The 20311-nt window shown below is 39.0% G+C and overlaps 1 protein-coding gene across 1 annotated transcript in view; it reads right to left on the reverse strand.

The window, feature by feature from the left end:
- LOC131676968 (G-protein coupled receptor 83-like) overlaps window positions 1-11297 on the reverse strand; it is a 101040-nt gene extending 89743 nt beyond the window's left edge. The window contains exon 1 of the mRNA XM_058956423.1: window positions 10416-11297. The gene's annotated coding sequence lies outside the window, so the exon portion shown is untranslated. The remainder of the gene's footprint in view (window positions 1-10415) is intronic.
- Between the last annotated feature and the right edge of the window lie 9014 nt (window positions 11298-20311).

A 20311-nucleotide genomic window follows, 5' to 3' on the forward strand; every position in this document is an offset into this window, starting at 1 on the left:
GTATTAGTACCGAGCTAAACCAACCGGAATCCTGGTGGATCTCTGACCAAATTCAGGCTGGAATCTGGCCCAATATTGGCAGAAACCAGCCAGAATTACGGATTTTTTACTGGGTAGGTTGGATAGTGGAATAAAAAGTTTAGTCGGTTTCCGGATCCGGCATAGCTGCCAGATTCGGACCAGTGCCCAAATCCGGACCTCCCGGATCCAGACCAGTGCCCAGATCCGAAATTCCGAACCAGTGCCCGGATCTGGACCAGTACCCGGAACCAGACCAGTACCCGGAACCAGACCAGTACCCGGATCTAGCCCATCCCCTTTTCCCCTTACCAAGTCCGAACCTGAACCGGACCCAGACCTGGTGCTTAGATCCAGACAAGTGTCTGGATCTGGACGCTCGGTTCGGATACGTGGATCCAAACCATAGGTCTTGCTTCCCATACATGACGGGAAGGACTATTCATGTTTTGTGCAGTCGCTACCTTGCTGTTAACGTCCGTGATAGAAAAGAAATTTCAATTTAACACCGACCGAAGCACCCCACCACTATTCCGAGTCATTTTTTTTTTCTGACTGTGCTTTGAAGCTAGCCGAGTGTGAGCCGATCTTCAAATACCCCGAGGAAAAAGAACTTAAGAATTTCATAAGTTTCGACTTATGGCCATGTACAATTTTGATTCCATTAGATGCTTATGCATTACATAAGCATGTATATGAATTTCATAAGTTCGCCTTATAAAATTCATACATGTGTCCTAAGATTATTATAAAAATATTATTGTGAAAATGCCATAAGTCAAGAAAACATTGTTAGATTTAGTTTTGATATGGCGCTCTGCTTTAAAAAAATGTAAGTATTTTTTTGTTAAATGATTATTGCCTCATTTTTTGTTAATATTTTACAGTATCTCTTCAATGTTGTGCAATAACAGACGTTTCTACCGTAGGTTATTGGCCAATTCTGAGCCCACCTGGAAACATCTAGCTTCCTAATACGTAATCTTTTTCCAATTGGAGACTTTTTTTTTTTTTTTTCGAGAGTTGTCCTACTGGAGCTGTAGAGCTAGGTTCTCGGAAGGGCTCCCCGTCAGAATCACATACTACAATTTGCAGACGAGACAGGCAATGTCGCCCAATAAAACACTGCAATAGGCCAATTGTAGCGGGCCGTGATTCTGAATGTGATATTCATTGTACGTTTCAGGCATGTGCGGGCGTAGGGACTCGGAATCGCGTGTATCATCGCGAAGGGCTCGAACATTTGTACGTTAATGTGCTCGATCGCGTGTGCATTTGTATGTCGCGTGTGCTAACGTGTAACTTCGCGTGCATAAATTCTATTTCATAACCGTGTGCCTTTCGCATATTCGCGTGTGTTCTAGAATGATCGCGCGCGGACCGTGAATCTGATACTTAATTTTTTGTGAACGGTTCAGATTCCAGAAGGAAGTGGGTTCTTCCATATCATTAGAGTTCCCAATCATGTCGTCGTAGAACGCGTGGTCTAGTGGATATGAGCTTTATTTTTTTTTTGATTGGTCCAACTGAATGTATGGACCTAAATTGCTAGAATGAAGGTTAAAGATTTCCGGACGTGACCGATTCATGATCGCGCATTTGCGGGTTGGCGTTTGAGATCGCGTTTGTAACGTCGTAAGTACTAAAACGTTCACACAATTGCCGCAGTGTTATCAAGTTTACGCGATCGCGGGCATAGGTGTGCGTAGATGATCGCGAAGGGCTTAAGCGTTCGTATGTTGACGTGTTTGTCGCGTGTGCTCTCGTGTATGTGACTTCGCGTGTATAAATTCGATTTTGAAACCTTGCGGCAATTCATATATTCGCGGACCGTCATTCTGATCTTTAGTTTTCGGTGTACGGATCACATTCTGACAGGGAGAGAGTTATCCCATATCACTAGAGTTTCCGGTCATATCGCCATGGAACGTTTTGTCTAGTGGATATGGTAGTTATTTTTCAATTTTATTTTTTTAATAATTAACAAGGACCTAGATTGTTTGTACCGAGGATAGATACTTCCGGACGATCCCGATTCATGATGGCGCGAGCGCGGGAGTTTGTAGGTTGACACTTGAGATCGTGTTGGTAAGTTTATGAGTGCTGAGATTTTCACCTTATCACCGGGGTGTAATCATGTTTGCGAGTTCGTATGTTGCTTGGAAAATCGCGAGGGGCTCTAACGTTTGTGCGCTGACGTGATTTTGTAACGTGTGTTCTTGAATGGTTGCGCGAACCGTGATTCTAATATTAAATTTTCAGTGCGCGGTTTGAATTCTGGCAGAGAGTGGGATCGTTTATATCGATAGGGTTCCCGGTCATGTCACCATGAGACGTGTTGTCTAATAGGTAAGGGCGTATTTTCTTAATTGGTCCAGCTGAAGGCATGGACCTAGGCTTCTAGGATCAAGGATAGACTTTCGGACGTGACCGATTCGTAATCGCGTGCACGATGGCATTTTTGTAGGTTCCCGCTGAGACCGCGTTTGAGAATGTGTGAGTGTTAAGACGTTCACTATCACCATCTTTGTTGACCCAGCTGAAGGCGGGTGTAGAATGGCAGTATAGGACTCGAAAAGAAGAAATAAAAGACAATATATGAGAGACGTAATAGATTAGATAGGTACAAGATACAGCTGAAGTTATGATCATCACATGAGACATACATTAGTACTTCAAACACTACTAATACTTGAATAGCCAATCACCACACATAGCACATCCTTTCTCAATTATCTATTTGTTACTGGTTGATTGTTGGTTATGAGCTGGTGAATAGAGGAAAGGTATAGAACAGACAAAAGGCTCATATCAGCCCTCCCGGCCTCCCCGACACACCACTATCGAGGCGTATTGTAATCAACATCTTGAAGCGGGCTTCTTATATAAATCACATCCTCAGTAGTCATAATGTTTGGTGGATTATTAACATGAGAACTAATTCACCTCTAGTAGTAGAACTTGGTGCAAATAAAAACTAAAAAGAGCGAAGGTCCTTATATTTAGATAACTCTATTGAATATATTGTGGCTTGATGATGTTTACAATACCGTCAATCCCATCAACCTGCGGGAGGGACGTAATCTTTTTCCAATTGGAGACTTGTGAATATAATGGTAATTATAGTTATTTTTAAAAATTAAAAAAAGACATGAAAAAATGAATAAAGAATGTTTTCTTATTTATTATATCAGGCGCATAACATTCATGAACTTCACAAGAAATCTCTTTTATAATTTATATTTGAACACGATGATTAATATAAGCATACTTGTATGAAGATCATAAGAACGTCCTAGGAATTTCATAAGCATATCTTATGAAATCCGTAAGTGGCTAGATGGCCATTTTCTTCGCCAAATCATAAGACAAACTTATGATTTTCATATGAGATACTTGTGGCGCAAAGTCATAAGCGATTCTTATGGATTTCAATAGTTATTTTACGCCGGTGTACGGAATGTGTCGCGTAGAAAAAATCGAAACTCGTCTCTATCATCATTATGTTCGCTTTGCTCGATGCGCAATACAATGACAAGCGAAGTGCTGCACACTTCCAGACAATTCGACGCGTTAATATTTATTGAATAAGAATTGGTGAAACATGAGTGCGATGCAGTAGAGATTTGAATGTGTTGGTATTGCCGTTTGGGGAATTTTTTGTTGGGACCGTTTTAGCATGAAACGTCTTGCTATTAGAGCATTTTTTTATTATTACCGTAAAGGTATTTCGGCTGAGTTTTGGGTGTATCATCGGAATGCTATTTCACATCGAGTCCAAGTGTTTCGCCGATCGTAATCCGAAACGCGACCAGCATAGACAAAACGGAATCTTGACAAGGTTTAGCAGCAAAGCGTTTTCCGATCCCTCTTTGAAAAGGGGATAGACTATATTATATATAAAAAAACCCGTTTAAACATGACCAACGGTTCCTGTCACAAAGTGACAAACAGTTTTAGAGTCAAGTTTACCAAAACCACTTCGAACCGAATGGATAAGGTTGCCCTCAGAGTGGCGGCGAGGGGCTGAACTTTTAATTGGATAAGCTTCCTTTATTTTGATATATCACAACCCTCTGTCAGTTTAAATTCCTGCTCGCCGCCACCCTATAGGTAAGCCAATTTAAACCAGGAAAATTCTGGAACTAAAACATTAAATAAATTCCGACCTTGCCTGTCTGGGGAATGAAATTTTTTCTTTCATAGGAAACAGTTTTCGCTGTCGAAATGGTATCTCGCGGGGAATGGCAATAAATTAACATGAAAAAAATATTTTAGCATTTAATTTAAATGAGTTGGTTGATTTATTGGCAAAATGGAATCAATTCGAATTCAAGACGATAGAATAGAAAGGTTTGAACGCGCAAGTATATAAATCACAATCCAATCAGTTCGAAATTTGGCTTCTGATGCCTTTGTATTTTTTCTTCAAATCTTTCGTTCGGAAAAACAACCTTTACGTCTTGTTTCGAAATAATGTGATGCTTGTGTCCTATTTAAAATTATATCACTCCATCAAGCTTTAATCTCTTAGGGAATGAGCAGCCAAGGGCTGCATATTATTCATAAATATTTAATTTTGTACTGTTCAAAGGACTGTTTAACTTTTAATTCTTCGGGGAAACGGCTGGGCAAACAGGAATAGAAAACTTTCAACTTTCCGTATTATTTGTTCATCTTCCAAGAACAACACCGCCCTGATAGAAGCCCAATTTACCGCCGAGTGAACGTGATTGTAAGCCGACCAACCAGCAGCAGTACCTTAAAAGACTAAATCCGTACGCTGACTTTCTTTGTTTAACTATTTTGACTTCGAAGAAAAAAGGTCCTTCGGAGTTAGGAAGCATTTCCATCCATTCGCCGTGGGTGGTCGAGACAATTGATTCCAAATCGTTGTCGTTGAGTTTCGGTGGCAATCCTGTGATTTTACCTTTGTAATCTTGCTGTTTTGACAGCAGTAGTAAAGCATGCAAAAACGATGACCGATTGATCGGGCGAAGCACAGGGGTCGGTGCCAATGAAATCTATTTCAGATTATATCACAGAAAGTATTTTTCATAAATTCTATAATAATTTTTGCAAATCATGTCATTCGAATAAAAAGATACTTTTTTGCAAAAGTGATAAATTTGAATGAGGTTCATTATTATTTTGACGTGACTAACGAATATCCTTTCAATATAGAAAACCCGTTTCAATAGGTCAAGAAAAAACAGAAATGAGAGTGTTTTAACGTTAGTAAATCAATTTTATTGTACTAAATTAACCTACACAGTTTTTGTCACAACCCCGAAAAAGGACAAACTAATTTGTTTTTTAGAGAGTTATCCTACTGGAGCTGTAGAGCTATGTTCTCGGAACGGCTCCCCGTCAGAATCACATACTACAATTTGCAGACGAGACATGCAATGGCGCCCAATAAAACACTGCTTAAGGCCAATTGTAGCGGGCCGTGATTCTGAATGTGATATTCATTGTACGGTTCAGATATGTGCGGGCGTAGAGACTTCGAGATCGCGTGTATCATTGCGAAAGGCTCGAGCATTTGTACGTCAACGTGATCAATCGCGTGTGCGTTTGTATGTCGCATCTGCTAACGTGTATGTAACTTCGCGTACATAAACTCAATTTTATAACCGTGTGTCTTTCGCATATTCGCGTGTGTTCCTGGATGATCGCGCGCGGACCGTGAATCTGATGCTTAATTTTTAGTGTATGGTACAGATGGTAAAAGAGAGTCCGTTTCCCCATATCACTAGAGTTGCAGGTCATGTCACCATGGAACGTGTTGTTTAGTGAATATGAGCGTCACTTTTCTGATTGGTTCAACTGAAGGCATTAGTCCAGACTTCTAGGACCAAAGTAAGACTTCCGGACGTGACCGTATTATGATCGCGCGAGTGGTGGGTTACTGTTTGAGACAGCATTTGGAAGTTTAAAAGTGCTTTAATTACCGGGGTGTTTTCATGTTGGCAAAATCGCGGACGAAAGCATGTGTGGACTATTGCAACTACATGCTCGCGCCCGTGACCAGATCTATGCTATCGCGAAGGCCACGAGCGTTTGTATCTATATGAGTGTAGATAGCGTATAGTAGAGATATACTAAAAAAGGAATCATAACGTGCCGAATAAAGAAAAAAGATACAGAGCTTGATTAGAAGTGTATAAATTGACCAATACTATTTTGGTATACATCAGTAATGGAAAAGCAAACTAATAGATGTACAAAAGACAACAGAGTAATGAAGTAGAATAGAAAAACACATGTAACATACAGTTAAACTAGCCTAAATGCAGCACATGTTGTTTACAATTAGCATTCTGTTAGATTTTCATCATGCTATGCTGGCCGGGAATGGATGATTCACGTGCGTCGGTAAATTCATTGTACCTTAATTTTTCCAATCCGACCTTCCCGAATTAATAGAACCAAATGAACAAATTGAACACCGGAAGTATTAGCCACGATTCTATCATATGCCAGTTCTGCATACCCTGACCCAACTGTCATAAATACTCATACGAACACATACAAAGATAGACATATGACTAGCACATAACAATTGTACACTAGTACGAAAAACTACAATCATTACAAAACGACAACTAATAGGTTTCTACTTATGTATATATTAAATTAATTTAATTATTAAATTAATTTAATTATACTATTCACGATGACGAAGTCGACCGATAAATGGACACACAATGACTTCCACTGTGAGCCCCGTCCACCAAAACCGCCATCAAATTGTGGAACAATGTTTGCAAACACAGCAAAAGTCAATCCACGCCGGCCCGCCAGTCGGCAACGTCACCGCGCACAGACTAGTGGTTGAGCGTTGGTATGCGCAGGTGCAGAGTATGAAAAAACAGAGAACATAAGCCCTCTCGGTCTCCTCGATGCACCACTATCGAGGCATAATTCAATAACCATCTTAGAGCAACTGTCTGTCAGAGGTTCTGTAGCACTGATGCACGCTATATGCCTGATGATGTTTGCAATACCGTCAAACCCCTCAACCTAGGGGAGGGAAAAATGACGGTAGGGTAATTTCATTCATAAAATAAAGTCTACTTGATTATTTGCAATGAAATAAGATCAGAGAAATTAGTTGCATAACCATGATAGTTCATTTTCAAAGATAGCGCTGTTGATGAATCGCCTTATTAAATAGGTGATAAGGGACGCAGACGAAAATAGCTGACCACCGCCAGAAGGAAAAAAAGAAAAAATAGTCAAATATCGATCTTTTTATTGTTTTTCATCAATTTCGACAATGTTTTCTTCCGATGAGCGACCTTGGCTTTGGCATCGTTTTAGTATAACTTTCGTGTCTTTTTTCGCGGTTATTTTAAAATTTTTCGGAACTCGAAACTTTCTATACAAGCAATGGTCTGAAACGTTTTCTGCAGCACGTGCCATATACGAATAGTGCTAATATACAGCTTAATTGCATTCTAAATGCTTTAAGAGAAGTGTTATTTATGACCAAAATTGTCGGTTGCCCAGCATTGCGTGTTTTCAATAGATTAGACATTTAAGGGGGGGGGGGGGGGGGTTAGGGTTCCAGCGTAAAAAAAATCAGCTTTTTTGTCACATTTTGTTAGAAAGATGGGTGAAGCGAATCGATCGAATGTTTTGTACATTATACTACATCATTTAAATAATGTTCTGTAATTTTTTCATGCAAAAATAACAACAAGCGACTCGGTGACGAAGCTTTCTGTGGAACGTCTCTGGAAAAACACGATTTGCGGTGTTCACTCTCAAAAACTACTTGACCGATTTATTTCAAATTTTGCATACACATTCTACGTAAAAAATATCTAACCCCTACGTTGAGTTTTTGGGGTAATTTTCCAATTAAGGGGGCTTTTTACTCATAAAATGGCGAAAATATTCTTGAAAAACAGCGATTCCGCCATTTTATTAGTAAAAAAACCTTAATTGAAAAATTATCTCAAAAACTCAACGTAGGGGTTAGGCATTTTTTATATAGAATGTGTATGCAACATTTGAAATGAATCGGTCAAGTAGTTTTTGAATGGCAGTGAACACCGCCAATCGTGTTTTTCCAGAGACGTTCCACAAAAAGCTTCATCACAAAGTCGCTTGTAAAAAATTACAGAATGTTATTGAAATAGTATAATGTCCAAAAGTTTCAATCAATTCGCTTCAGCCATTTTCTAGAAAAAATTTGACAAAGGAACTGATTTTTTTTTAAGGTGAAACCCTTACCCCCCCCCCCCCCCCCCTTAACGACAATTTACTACTAATAAAAGGCACGTTACTTTGTTGAAGGCACCTATAATATCTAGAAAAAACACGTAAGCTAGATTGTTTCTGCAGAAAACCTTTCGCAATGTTATAGAAAAATATTGTGTAGACTACCCCCGATAACGTGTTACATCTGTTCAAGCTACCCTCTCGAATGTGCTCGATTAAACGTCCCACTGCTTTGAGAAAGAAGGAGGCCAAACTGATCGGTGAAAGTTTTTCGCCTAGTTCTAGGTAATGAAATTTAAAAACTTTTCCGCCACGTTAGTGGAATGTAGTCTGTTGCTAAATTCGAGCAGGTTTGGCACGAATCAGTTTGCCTACGCATGCGTAATACTGTCGGTGCAGAAAGTAATATCTGATAGCTTTTGCTACCAAATCGTACAAATTTTGCATAAACATATTTGTGCTACTTAGTTCAGTTAGAGAAGCATAATCACTATCTAAACTGTCCCAAATTATTCGCCAAATTCTCATGAGCTCAAACAGCACACATCTTCTCAAAAAGACCATACATATGGTCCGCGCCAAATTTCACCGCCATCAAATTACCATAAAATGGTCTCTATAACCCATTAATACACTAAAATATGGTTTTCTATAAGAGATAATTTTGTTCGGCATGCAGTCATCCGTTACAGTAAAACAGGAGTTTATCTGCTTATCCAACGTGTCGGCTCGTGTATGTTTCCTTCTCTAGGGTATTATACTGACTAGTTATACTGACTACCACATAAAGAATGTCAACCATCCCATTTTCACCATGTTTCTATTATCACCCTGCCCGTTTGAAGCCGTTGGTTAGAGCAACGTCTGCCATCTTTGTTTAACGCAGTAGGATATATTTTTGGTTGTTTATTCGAATGCAGTTATTTTAATTTATTCTATTTAAAACAGTTATTTATATATTTTTACAGATACACCTTTTTGTCTGCAGCTTTTGCGATGACAAATATCAAACTTATTTTTTAGATTCTCATTTGGAAGCCCTGAAAAAGAAAATTCATTCGAAAACAGAAGAAAAAGTCATCTTTTTTCATTCTGTTCGTATATACCAATAGGCCTTACTTAAATGATACAGTTATGATTCGTTTATTAACAGTCTCTTGATGGGTGTTAGACTGACAAAAGGTGGACATTGACAAAAACGGTACATTTCTTTACAGCGGTTAAATGATTAAACTAAGTTTAACGGAGTTTATTTAACTCTCCTAAACCTAGCAAAATATTAAAAATCGCTACATTCGAATTACCTGCCTAAGGTGCGTTCTACTTCACTCCGGTGATGTCTCTGGCATTACCCGCCCATCTTTTATTCATATTTGTAAAGCGAAAAAAACCGACCGGCAATTGGTACAGATTTTTGACACTATGATTGGTTTGGAAGTTATTTCAAACTGGATAACTTCGTGAGAATTCATCGTACATTTTACTATAATATTTCGTTCGCGACTACTTTCTTTCTGCTTAGAAACAGTTAATAAAGCATTTGACACGTTACTTCTTCATCACCGACAGCGTGTCATTAAACTGAAAGTTGACTAGCCATTAACGATTTCCAATTATCTCTAATTGCTCATGGTGAGCCAATGAAACTCGGAATAAATCATTTAGGTATTAGTACGGATTTTCTAACAGTTAAAACAAAAAAAATGTGATAAGCGGAATAAATTTAACACAATTTTAAATCAATGCCTTTTTGTTTTCCCCTTACGCAAATACCAGAGTTGCAAAAACATAATTAATCTAATGGCGTTTTTGTTGCACTACACACTACACGCATGCCACATTGCGTGTAAAAGTCTACCCTCTTTTTCACACTTCACGGGTTAAACATTATGAAAAGTAATCCGTCACACTATTCAAATTTACTTGTAGACTATTCTTCATTTGCCTTGAAACTTACCAACGTACCATTAAGCCACCAAGGCAAACTTAAAGTTATTCAACAATTTTTTCACTCCTTCAGTTCGCTATAATCAGAGTGTGGCGGAAAACTAAAAGGCAGCAGAAGGGTAGCCATGTCTCAACAAAGTTATTTCTCCACAACTTTTTTGCTCATCCGCATATTCACACAATCCTTCTTAGTGAACAACAACCCAGAAAATACTTACCTCTTCAAATAAAAACCTCTAAACCACCAGCACTGCCTTCCCTTTCACCAACTTTGAAATTATCCTATCGGTTACTTGTTCAATTTGTTTCTCTTATCGGCTGTCTACCTTTTCCCCACGCAGCTTCTTTGTTCTTCTAACGTTCCAAAACCGATTCTCTCTGCCTGATCACTCAAGAAAACGCTACACCTGATCGCGCTGGTTCAATTTGCACAGCAATTTGCCTTCTTCGCCCTTCTTCTTTTTCTTCTTCTTCTGTTTCAACACACACACACACACACAAATTTTAGGTAGCAAATTTCGCAGAACTAATCACCGGTCGTTACACCCGATCTCGCGCATAACCGAATAAAAACATCGCTTCTCCTCGTCCACCAATTATCCACGGTGTGTTTGATTGAACACCAGCACTCGCTTTAGCGGCTTCTTCGGTTTCTTCACACTCACGGCAAAAGCTGCTGGTTCCGGTGCTGCTCCGCCGCGCCGAAACGATACACAGAGAATTGAAAGAAACACTTCCGGGGGCCTGGTCAGGCGGGGAAAGTCACTCGACTTGATCGTGCTTGCAATGACATCCGAGGCCAGCAACACATCAAAAAAACAACTATTTAGGTCACTAGAGGACACCGTGGATTTCCTCGATTCCTTGCACTCCTCTCTCTCTGATCCCGATAAGCTGCCGAAATTGAATCGGACACGCAGGAGCACACCAACCAACACAGACAGAACACACCACACGGCAACCGGTATGGCTATAAGACCGGATCGCGAGAGAGGGGACCAACCGAAACAACCACTTGCGATGCCAGTTCGAAGCGAACTGGATAAAAGTGCTCCACAAAGATCACAGCAAGCCGTTCCGATGCAGGGATATGTATGCTTCCGAACATCCGTGCATCACCGCCCAGACCGCCAGCAGCAGTCAGCCTGTCAGCCGCATTCGCAGCATGGTGGGAGATGTGTGATACACGATACAGAAAATGTAGCATGGGAGCAGAGTAGCGGTTGTAGCGCAACAAGCCAATTGAGGGTTGAGTGCCGCACGGTGAAGCGCACATGTTTCGATTGAAATTGATGCCGCCGGGTGGGTGTCGGGTCGAGTCGAGTGCGCGTGACAGACACAACAGAGAGTGAGTTACTGTTGGATCACTCTACTCAACAGCAGACTAGATCGATTCCAGCTGTCGCGTCACGTCGCGCCGCGCTGCCGTCCGTAAGAAACGGCGGCCTGTACCCACCCACAATGTGATAAGTGCTTTCAATGTTGTGTAACGTTCGGGAACGCTTGTGTATGGTTTTGGTGTTAGCAATAGTTTACGTATTGGAGAGGCCTATTTTTGGGGCCAATCTCGTAGATTTCGGTCTTAGTTACATTATGCTAACTATGGTATGGTTGGGGCAAAATCGATTGGAGATTTCAGCTCTATTTACAGAAGGTCAACAGTGATGTTGGGTTTATAGGGGTTTTTTGGGCTTAACAATTGGGATATTTTAAAGGGTTTTCCGACAACTTGTTATCGAAGCCTTTAATTTTATTTAATTTGTAGGAGAATTTGGTATTTTTTACGCACCAAATATGATTTTTTTTCGGTGACGTAACTCTACACATCACGTAATTTAACAAAGCATAATTTACGAAATGATTAATTTTTTTAAATTTCAAACTATTTTTTTAAAAGTTGCCCTACTGGGGCTCTCCGTCAGAATCACTCACTAAAATCGCAGACGAGAGGCAAATATCATCCACTAAAACACTGCTTAATTTCAGGGGCCGTGATTTTGAATGTCACTTCCATTGTACAGTTCAGATATATGCGGGTGTAAGGACCTCACAATCGTGTGTATTATCGCGAAGGAATTGAGCGTTTGTACGATAAAATGTTCGTTTGTATTTCGTGTGTGATAGCGTGTATGTCACTTCGCGTGTATAAATTCGATTTGTTAGCCGTGTGTCCATTCGCATATTCGCGTGTTTTTAGATGATTGCGCGGATCGTTAACCTGATACTTAATTTTCACGGCTTAGGCGCTAGAAGAGAGTGAGTTCTCGCTTAGCACTAGAGTTCCCGGTCATGCCGCCATGTTTAGTTAATATGAGAGTTATTTTTTTGTCCACCAGAAGACATTGCACAGTAGTTCAGAATGCAAATTTGGCAGGAATTTTGTAATTTCACTAAAACTAAACAACTTAGCCTCATTAAGTCTTTGGAGAAATTTTCGTAGTTTGTGAAGCCCTTCTATTTGTCAAAACAACAGTCAGGGTAGTTCTAATTTCACCAATATCTAACATTAACTTTTCAATCATTCCAGCTAGAGCCAAACGACCTTCAGAGAAGTTGTAGAATGACAAATTTTAGAAAAGTTTGCTGAAGACATGTAAGCTCTAGCTGTCATACTTTTCATTTTACAACAAATTTAAAATCGAAGGTTAGGGTGTTTCTTAGAAAAACTGTTTCATTCAAATATCTTTTGAGGTATTGATTTAAAACAGAAGTAGCCTTCGGACAACTTTAAGATCGTTTTTAGGCGAACAATTTGGTTCGTGGTATGTGGTGCCTGACTAATTTTTCATTAAAAAGTTATGAGCACTTTTTCGCCAAAAATAGTTTTTTTAGATAACAATATGACTCATTGGGGCAAACAAAAGATAATTCTTTTAAAACTATAAATAAGGTCATGGTTAGAGTTATAATTGAGCAAAAAATAACGAATTACGATATTTTTTTAAATTTCGTAAAATTTAGTCAAAATAATCTATTTTTGATGTATTAAGTGCTTATATATTGTGAACGATAGAAGCTAGAGTTATGATGTGTCAGAAGAAAATGTTCGTTGGAAAAAATGAAAAATGAAAAAGTTTTATTAAAAAATTGGTTTTTCATGAATTGGCCCTTTGTAATATGTTTAAATTACTTTCACGGTGGACAAAATAAAAAATATAGTTTCGTTTTCATCATAAAATATTGCACTTTACAACACTTTTCTATTATTTTAAATAGTGGGTAGGGTGGTTCTAACTTCATTAAAATCAGGAAATTAACTTTTTAATGGTTCGAGATAGAGTTTCGCTGTCTTCCCGAAAATTGAAGAAAATAACCCAGTAATCTCTAGCTAATTGAATGTCGTTAAAATGTAAAAAAAAGAAAATGTGACTAACATAGTCGAAATAAAAAAGGAAATAAGAAAAAGGAACTGGTGGGAATCCATCGGCAGCGGTGGGTAGCCGCTGTAGACACAGCCATTACCTTACACAATGTAGCAAACCCGCTACGACTGTAAGAACAGTGACAATAGTAAGAACAGTAGACAATAAAAATCTATCCCGGCATTCGAAAGGCAAACAGAGATGAACAGCAGCAATCATCATTTAGATTGATGCTAATCGTCGACAGGTTCTCAGTGGTGATCTTGCGTGGCTTAATTTTTGCCGGTTGTCACGGTAAAGATAGATACGTCTACCTTTATCAGGACACATGATAGTGAACTCGGGTGATTCATAGTTATTCTGCCTAAGCTCGACCCTCATTAACAGAAGACAAAGATTAAGCCCGTTCGAAATTAAGCCTGTTCTAATGACCCTACCACTTCTAGTTTTCCGATCTGTTTACTTCACTTCCTTGCTCTCACTTGAGTACTATGGCTCTAAGTTTCATAACTTTCCCTACCCAGTAATCTCTAGCTAATTGAATGTCGTTAAAATGTAAAAAAAAGAAAATGTGACTAACATAGTCGAAATAAAAAAGGAAAAAAGAAAATAAAATTTAAAAAAACTTTGTCGCTACCCTGAAAATCTACGTCGTGTACTTTTCATTTTATAAGAAATTTACCAAAAAATATTAATGTTTCTTTCTCGGTTTTCTTTGTATAACTATTGCAGCTTTGATTTTTCCTTAAGATCACTTTAGAAATACTTTCAGATATTCTGAAGGAGATCAATTTGTCTTAATATACTGAACCTCTAGCTTTTCTTGTTAGAAAGTTATACATACTTTTTACTAAAAATAAACTATTTGTTGAGTAAATATTGCAAGATATAAAAAATATCGCATTTGCCATTTTTTGGTGATCTGTACTACAAAGCATGCTATTTCATATGACAGCAGCGGTATTTAATGTTGAGTGTCCTAATCGAAGATAATGCTGTTTGAAAAAGTCATATCTTCTTTATAAAACTTCTCATAACTTTGAAACGAAAAGTACAAATTATGCACCCTAAAATAATCTTCAAGTTGTCCAAAGGGCACTTTAATGTAAAATAAGAACTACAAAAGTTATAGAAATAAAACCGTTTTTTTAAGAAACACCCTTACGCTTACATTTGCATTTCTTGTGCAATGGGAAGTATAAAAGCTAGAGCTTTTTGTCTACAATGTGTTGCTCTAGAACTTCATCGAAGACAATAAAGCTCTATCTCGAACCGTTAAAAAGTTCAATTTTAAATATTGCTAAAATTAGAACCACCCTAGCATCTGTTTAAACAAAAAGAAGGGCATTGCAAAGTACAATAACTTTGTCAAACATATTGTAAGGCTAAGTCAGTTAATTTTAGCAAAAAGTTAAAATTCTTGCTAAATTCACATTCTGGACCACTGTACATTGGACGTATGCTACCAAGGGCGAGGGTAGGCACTTCCGGACGTAACAGATTCATGATCGTGCGAACACGGGTGTTTGTAGGTTTACTCCTGGGACCGCGTTTGTGAATTTATAAGTGCTAAAACGTTCACTTAGTCACCGAGGTGTTATCCCGTTTACAAGATGGCGAACGTAGAAGTGCGTGGACGATCGTGAAGGACTCGAGCGTTTGTATGTTAAAATTTCTATCACGTGTATGTAACTTCGCATGGATATTTTTTTTACCGTGTGGCCATTCGCATATTCAGCTGCTAGAAGAAAGTAAGTTTCTCTATTTCACTACAGTACCCTAGCAGGTCGTGTAGTTTAGTGAATATCAGCATCATTTTTTATCCAACTGAAGGCATAAGTCTGGGCTGTTAGGATCGAAGGCAGAGATTTACGGACGTGATTTATTCATGATCGCGCGAGCGGTGGGTTCATGCTTGAGAACGCGTTTGTTAATTAATATGTGCTAAAACATTCCTTTAATTACCGGGTTGTTGTGTTGGCGAGATCACGAAGGTAAGTATGTATGGATGATTGCAATTGCATGTTCGCGGTTGTGACAAAGTTTTTGTTATGGCGAAAACCACGAGCGTTTGTACCAAACCAAACTTTCTCTGTCTGCTCGATGCACCACTATCGAAGCGTAATGCAGTAACCATCCTAAAGCGATTGTCTGTCAGAAGTTCTTTAAAACTGATATTGTTTTAATGAAACACAGATTTTGAAAATAACTCAGCTTTCATCAAAATAAAAACAGAACGAGCTACCAGTTCTCGTTGACTTGTGATTCATTCCAGAACAGATAAACGGTAGTGAAGGTTGTGTTTCGCGCTTGTATTCCGTTCGATTAGGCAGCTGATTTGGGCACGCCCTGAAGTGGGGCTATATTTTGGATCCAACTGCTGATTAGAAAAAAATGTTCGTTGTTGAATCTGAAGGAACTAATTCGGAAAAAGCGGATTCGGATGAGTTCCTTATTTTGAACGTGGTCGTTGAACTGTACTAATTGAGAGCAAAATTGTTCGTGGCTCAGTCAATCTGCTAATTTCAACATGCGGCACGTGCCAACGGCAGTACTCACTTCTGTCCAAATTAAGGAGGGAAACAATCGAATGATTGTGTGTGAAAAGATATTGCGAGCAATTGCCTTAGTCAGTTTCATCTTAAGAAAATTTAAAAAAATCCTTTGAAGTCCTTTTGACGTACCTTTCGCCGAAGGGCAGGACGAATCAAATCAAACCAAAGCTTGTGCTCCATTCCCGAAATAATGACAAATCAAGCGTTAAATATGCTCGTTTCCCGTCTCTCTCTCTCTCGTCCGTTTGAAACATGGAAATCTCGGAAACGATATTAAATAGCAATCAATCCAACAACAATCACACGACACAATATGGAACTGGCTAATTAAATACTCATACCGATCAATTACAGACAGTAATCCAGACAAGCTTCGCTTTTATTTCTCCAAATGAGCACGATAATCACCACCAGAATCAACAGTTGTGTTAACCCGTCAGCTGCCATTGTGTTCCCCACTCGGCTCCCAACCCCCCACCTAACGCTCAGGATGTTTATCATTTGCCATGCTTCCGTTTGCAAAACGATTCAATTTCAACTGATTCCATGTGCCGACAAAATAACTATCATTATCTGGGCCACCCGAAAAGCAGAAAGCAAAAAAAAAAATACGCCATGAAAACAATCGACTGGGCAGAGCAGAGAAGTCGACCGGCTCGTGTTGGTTTCAGCTGCCCCGCCTTCCCGGCTATGAAGCGCTGAAAAGTGAGTTCATGAATCGAACATTCGTGTGTACCGAAATATTCTGTCAGTGGGGCGAACGTGAAGTGCCTCTCCATTAGTGCCATTTTCTGTGCCATTTTCCTTCGGTTGGGGGGGGGGGGGCAGATAGGTAGGGTTCTACACTGGTCAAAAATAAAAGAATTTTGGAAAATACTTTGTGTGAATCACTAGAGAGCGACTAACATTTTCCGTTGTAGTCTTCGAGAACTACGCATACTTTTATTTTTCGGTCAGGTCCAACCGGTAGAACGTCAGAGTGGTAAACAGACTTAAATAGCCCATTAACGGTACATGCATGCACATATGATTCACTGAAAGTCAATTTATTATATTGTTTATTACATAAAAAGATTAAATCATATCCATCGGTTAGCTAGTTATAGAGATATCACGCATATTACAAACGTTGTTACAAATAAGAGCCATCTCGGAGCAATGGTCGTAGCTCCACCAATTTATACTATTTTCAAAATGATTTTTGAGCATGCGCATGATGACCATACAATTGCTACTCCGTGATTGAAAGCGAAATTGCACAGAGAATCTACGAATGAGACCTGAGAATAGCTATCCATTCTCAAAAAAAAGTTGCACAAATCTGGATTTACCTTGATAAGTGATAAGAGTTATGCTATCCTCAGAAAAATGATGTGTTTATTGCTCTTGGCAGCCGGCTGCCGAGATTTCATGATAGATTTCTCAAATTTTTCCAGAATTGATGTATTTACCTCTTGGCTTAAGCGTTCGGCCGTGAGGCAGTGTTGAATAGTATATGAAAACACAGATCACCAAGTAATCCACCTAGGAGTGAGATTGTAGTTTACTCAAATAATTCATACTCTTATGATACTCGTGATATCACCGAGAGCAATTGTATTATTGAATCCTAAAACTCTAGTGAAAATTTCTTTTCTTTCGCAAGATTTACGTTGTATTGGTCATGGTGGAAAAAATACCAGTTACATTAATTATAATAAGAATACAAAAAATCAGAATATCGCATAAAATGTAAAAATAATGTGAGATACGCCCCCCACTTCTTTTTCACATTCTATCTCTTTTCGTGTTCATGGCAACGATTACGAATCAGCTCTATCTGATTATTGCTCTATCCACTTCTAAGTTGTGTCCAGGGATGGAATGCACCTCAGAGCAAATAATAAGAAGAACAAAAACGCTCTTTGCACTTTTCATACGAACCTTAGCTCTTCTCTTCTACAATAAACCTCTTCACTCCGATGTGTGTTGCTCCCATGTGAAATAAAGCGGCTCTTGGTCCGACGCGCACGGAAGCAGGGAAACCAACCAAAAAAAATATTAAGAACGTTCTTCCGGTCAAACTTTATCTGAATTGTAGATGTATTCGCCTTCCTCCCTGTTTACCAGTGGGACGAAGGAACAAAACAGTTGATCTTGAAGGTGCGAAACTTTGTATGTCTTGGTGCACAGCTCTTTCTCTTTTTCGTTTTCAAGTTTCTCTTTGTGCGGGTAATCTGCACATCGCAATGTTCTTGTGCAGCTCTTTATTTCATCGGTGTATTTCGATTGTGTCGCGAGATTTTCTACTAATCTGATATATTTGTTAATATCACTATAAATATTTTTGCATTTTAGTGTAGAGCAGAGCCACTCGCGGCAACAAATCTAATGTTTTATTGTACTTGTCAAAGAAAATATTCATGGTCTTGAGAATATTTGAAAAATGTTTGTATTATGAGGAAACTATAACTAATTTATGTTCAAACCCTGCTTTCCCCTGAAGATGAAGAGATTTCCCTACGAAACGTTGTACTATGGGAAGTCAGGCAACAAAAATACGAAAACTACATCAACTCCAATTTTATTCAATTGCTGTGCGTTTATATACACTATAATAAAGAAAATCCTTGGAAAGCTTAGAAAAATATTTGACTCAACTGGGTAATATGAATGTTTGAAGATAAAAAAAATTAAAAAGAGACATTCCACGTCCGGTTTTTAAACTCTCTGTATCTCTACTGGATTTTGAATGAAACATATGTTCAAAGATGTCATGAAAATTCAGAAGCAACAAATGACACTGATTTGTACGGAAAGCGCTAAGGTACCTTTTTGAAGAATGTTCATGCCTCAAAAGCAGTTAATATGTCCAAGGACACTTTCAGTGGCCAATTTCCAAGAATTTAAATACTTATGGTATTTTGAAACATTTCTTTGTTATGGCAATGGTTTCTATAGGACTACATAATCCATATCTCTGGAACGAGAATTCCGAACGAAACCACTACCAAAGACACCGGTCACGACACTGTGCAGCTGTATGAGCCAACGCACAACGAATCACAAAACAGCACTTTTATCTTGTGTGCACTGTCTTAAGAACAAACGAACCCGTTCAATCCACTTTTACTTCTGCCAAGTTGGAGCAACAAAGGAGCAAAGTGAACGCAAGAGCTAGTTTATCTAAAAACAAAACAAAAACCATTGCATTTACTTTTTCTATCATGAGTGGATGTGATGAAAAAGCGTTACTTCGACCCAGTACTGCGACTAATGACTTGAGAGATTGTTCTACACGATCGAGTCTTCGTGTGGTGGAACAATTTCTTAAGGTGAACATGAAGCTTAGGCTTAAGGATGTCACCTATCTTCAGTATCATCACCTGCGCAGCGCAGTATTGATATCGTTCACCTCGTTAGACCATGCGAAAGAAATCGCTTCACAGAACGACCAAAAACACGCGATTCAAAGCGACAGTGTTGAAATGACGATCCCAGTGTACAGGAACAAATGACTATATAGACGTAAGGCTACATGATTTGCCCCCGCGCACTGAATCAATTACAATATACATGTCGCAATTCGGAGAAGTGGAATCCGTTTCACCTGATACTAGAAGAAACTTAATCCCGGGTACTCCGAGCGGTGTGATTTTTTTTTATTCAATTCGTTTATTTGATATGGAACGTTTGCGCTGCCTTAAAGATGCCAATTTTTTAATGTCTTTAAAGTTGTCGTCCTGGAGATGTATAGCTAGGTTCTCAGAATCAGAAAAGTCCAATTGCAGCGGACCGTGAATCAGAATGTGATATTCATTGTATGGTTCAGATATGTGTGGGCGTGTGTCATCGCGAAGGGCTCGAGAGTTTGTAGGTCAACGTGTTCGATGGTGTGTGCGCGTTTGTTATTCGCGTGTGCTAACGTGTATGTAACGTCGCGTGTATAAATTCTATTTTATGACCGTGTTTCCTTTCGCATATTCGCGTGTGTTCTTGGATGGATACTTAATTTTCGGTGTACGGTTCAGATGCTAGAAGAAAGTGAGATCTTGCATATCACTGTTATCTAGTGGATATGAGCGTTATCTTTTTATTGACCCAACTGAATGTATGGACCAAAGGATAGTGATTTCCGGACGTAACCGATAAAGGTTCGTTTTATTACCGGGGTGTTATCATGTTTGCGAGATTTGACCGATTCATTATCGCACGAGC

Source organism: Topomyia yanbarensis, chromosome 1, assembly GCF_030247195.1.
Source record: "Topomyia yanbarensis strain Yona2022 chromosome 1, ASM3024719v1, whole genome shotgun sequence".
In the NCBI taxonomy this organism is placed as follows: Eukaryota; Metazoa; Arthropoda; class Insecta; order Diptera; family Culicidae; genus Topomyia; species Topomyia yanbarensis.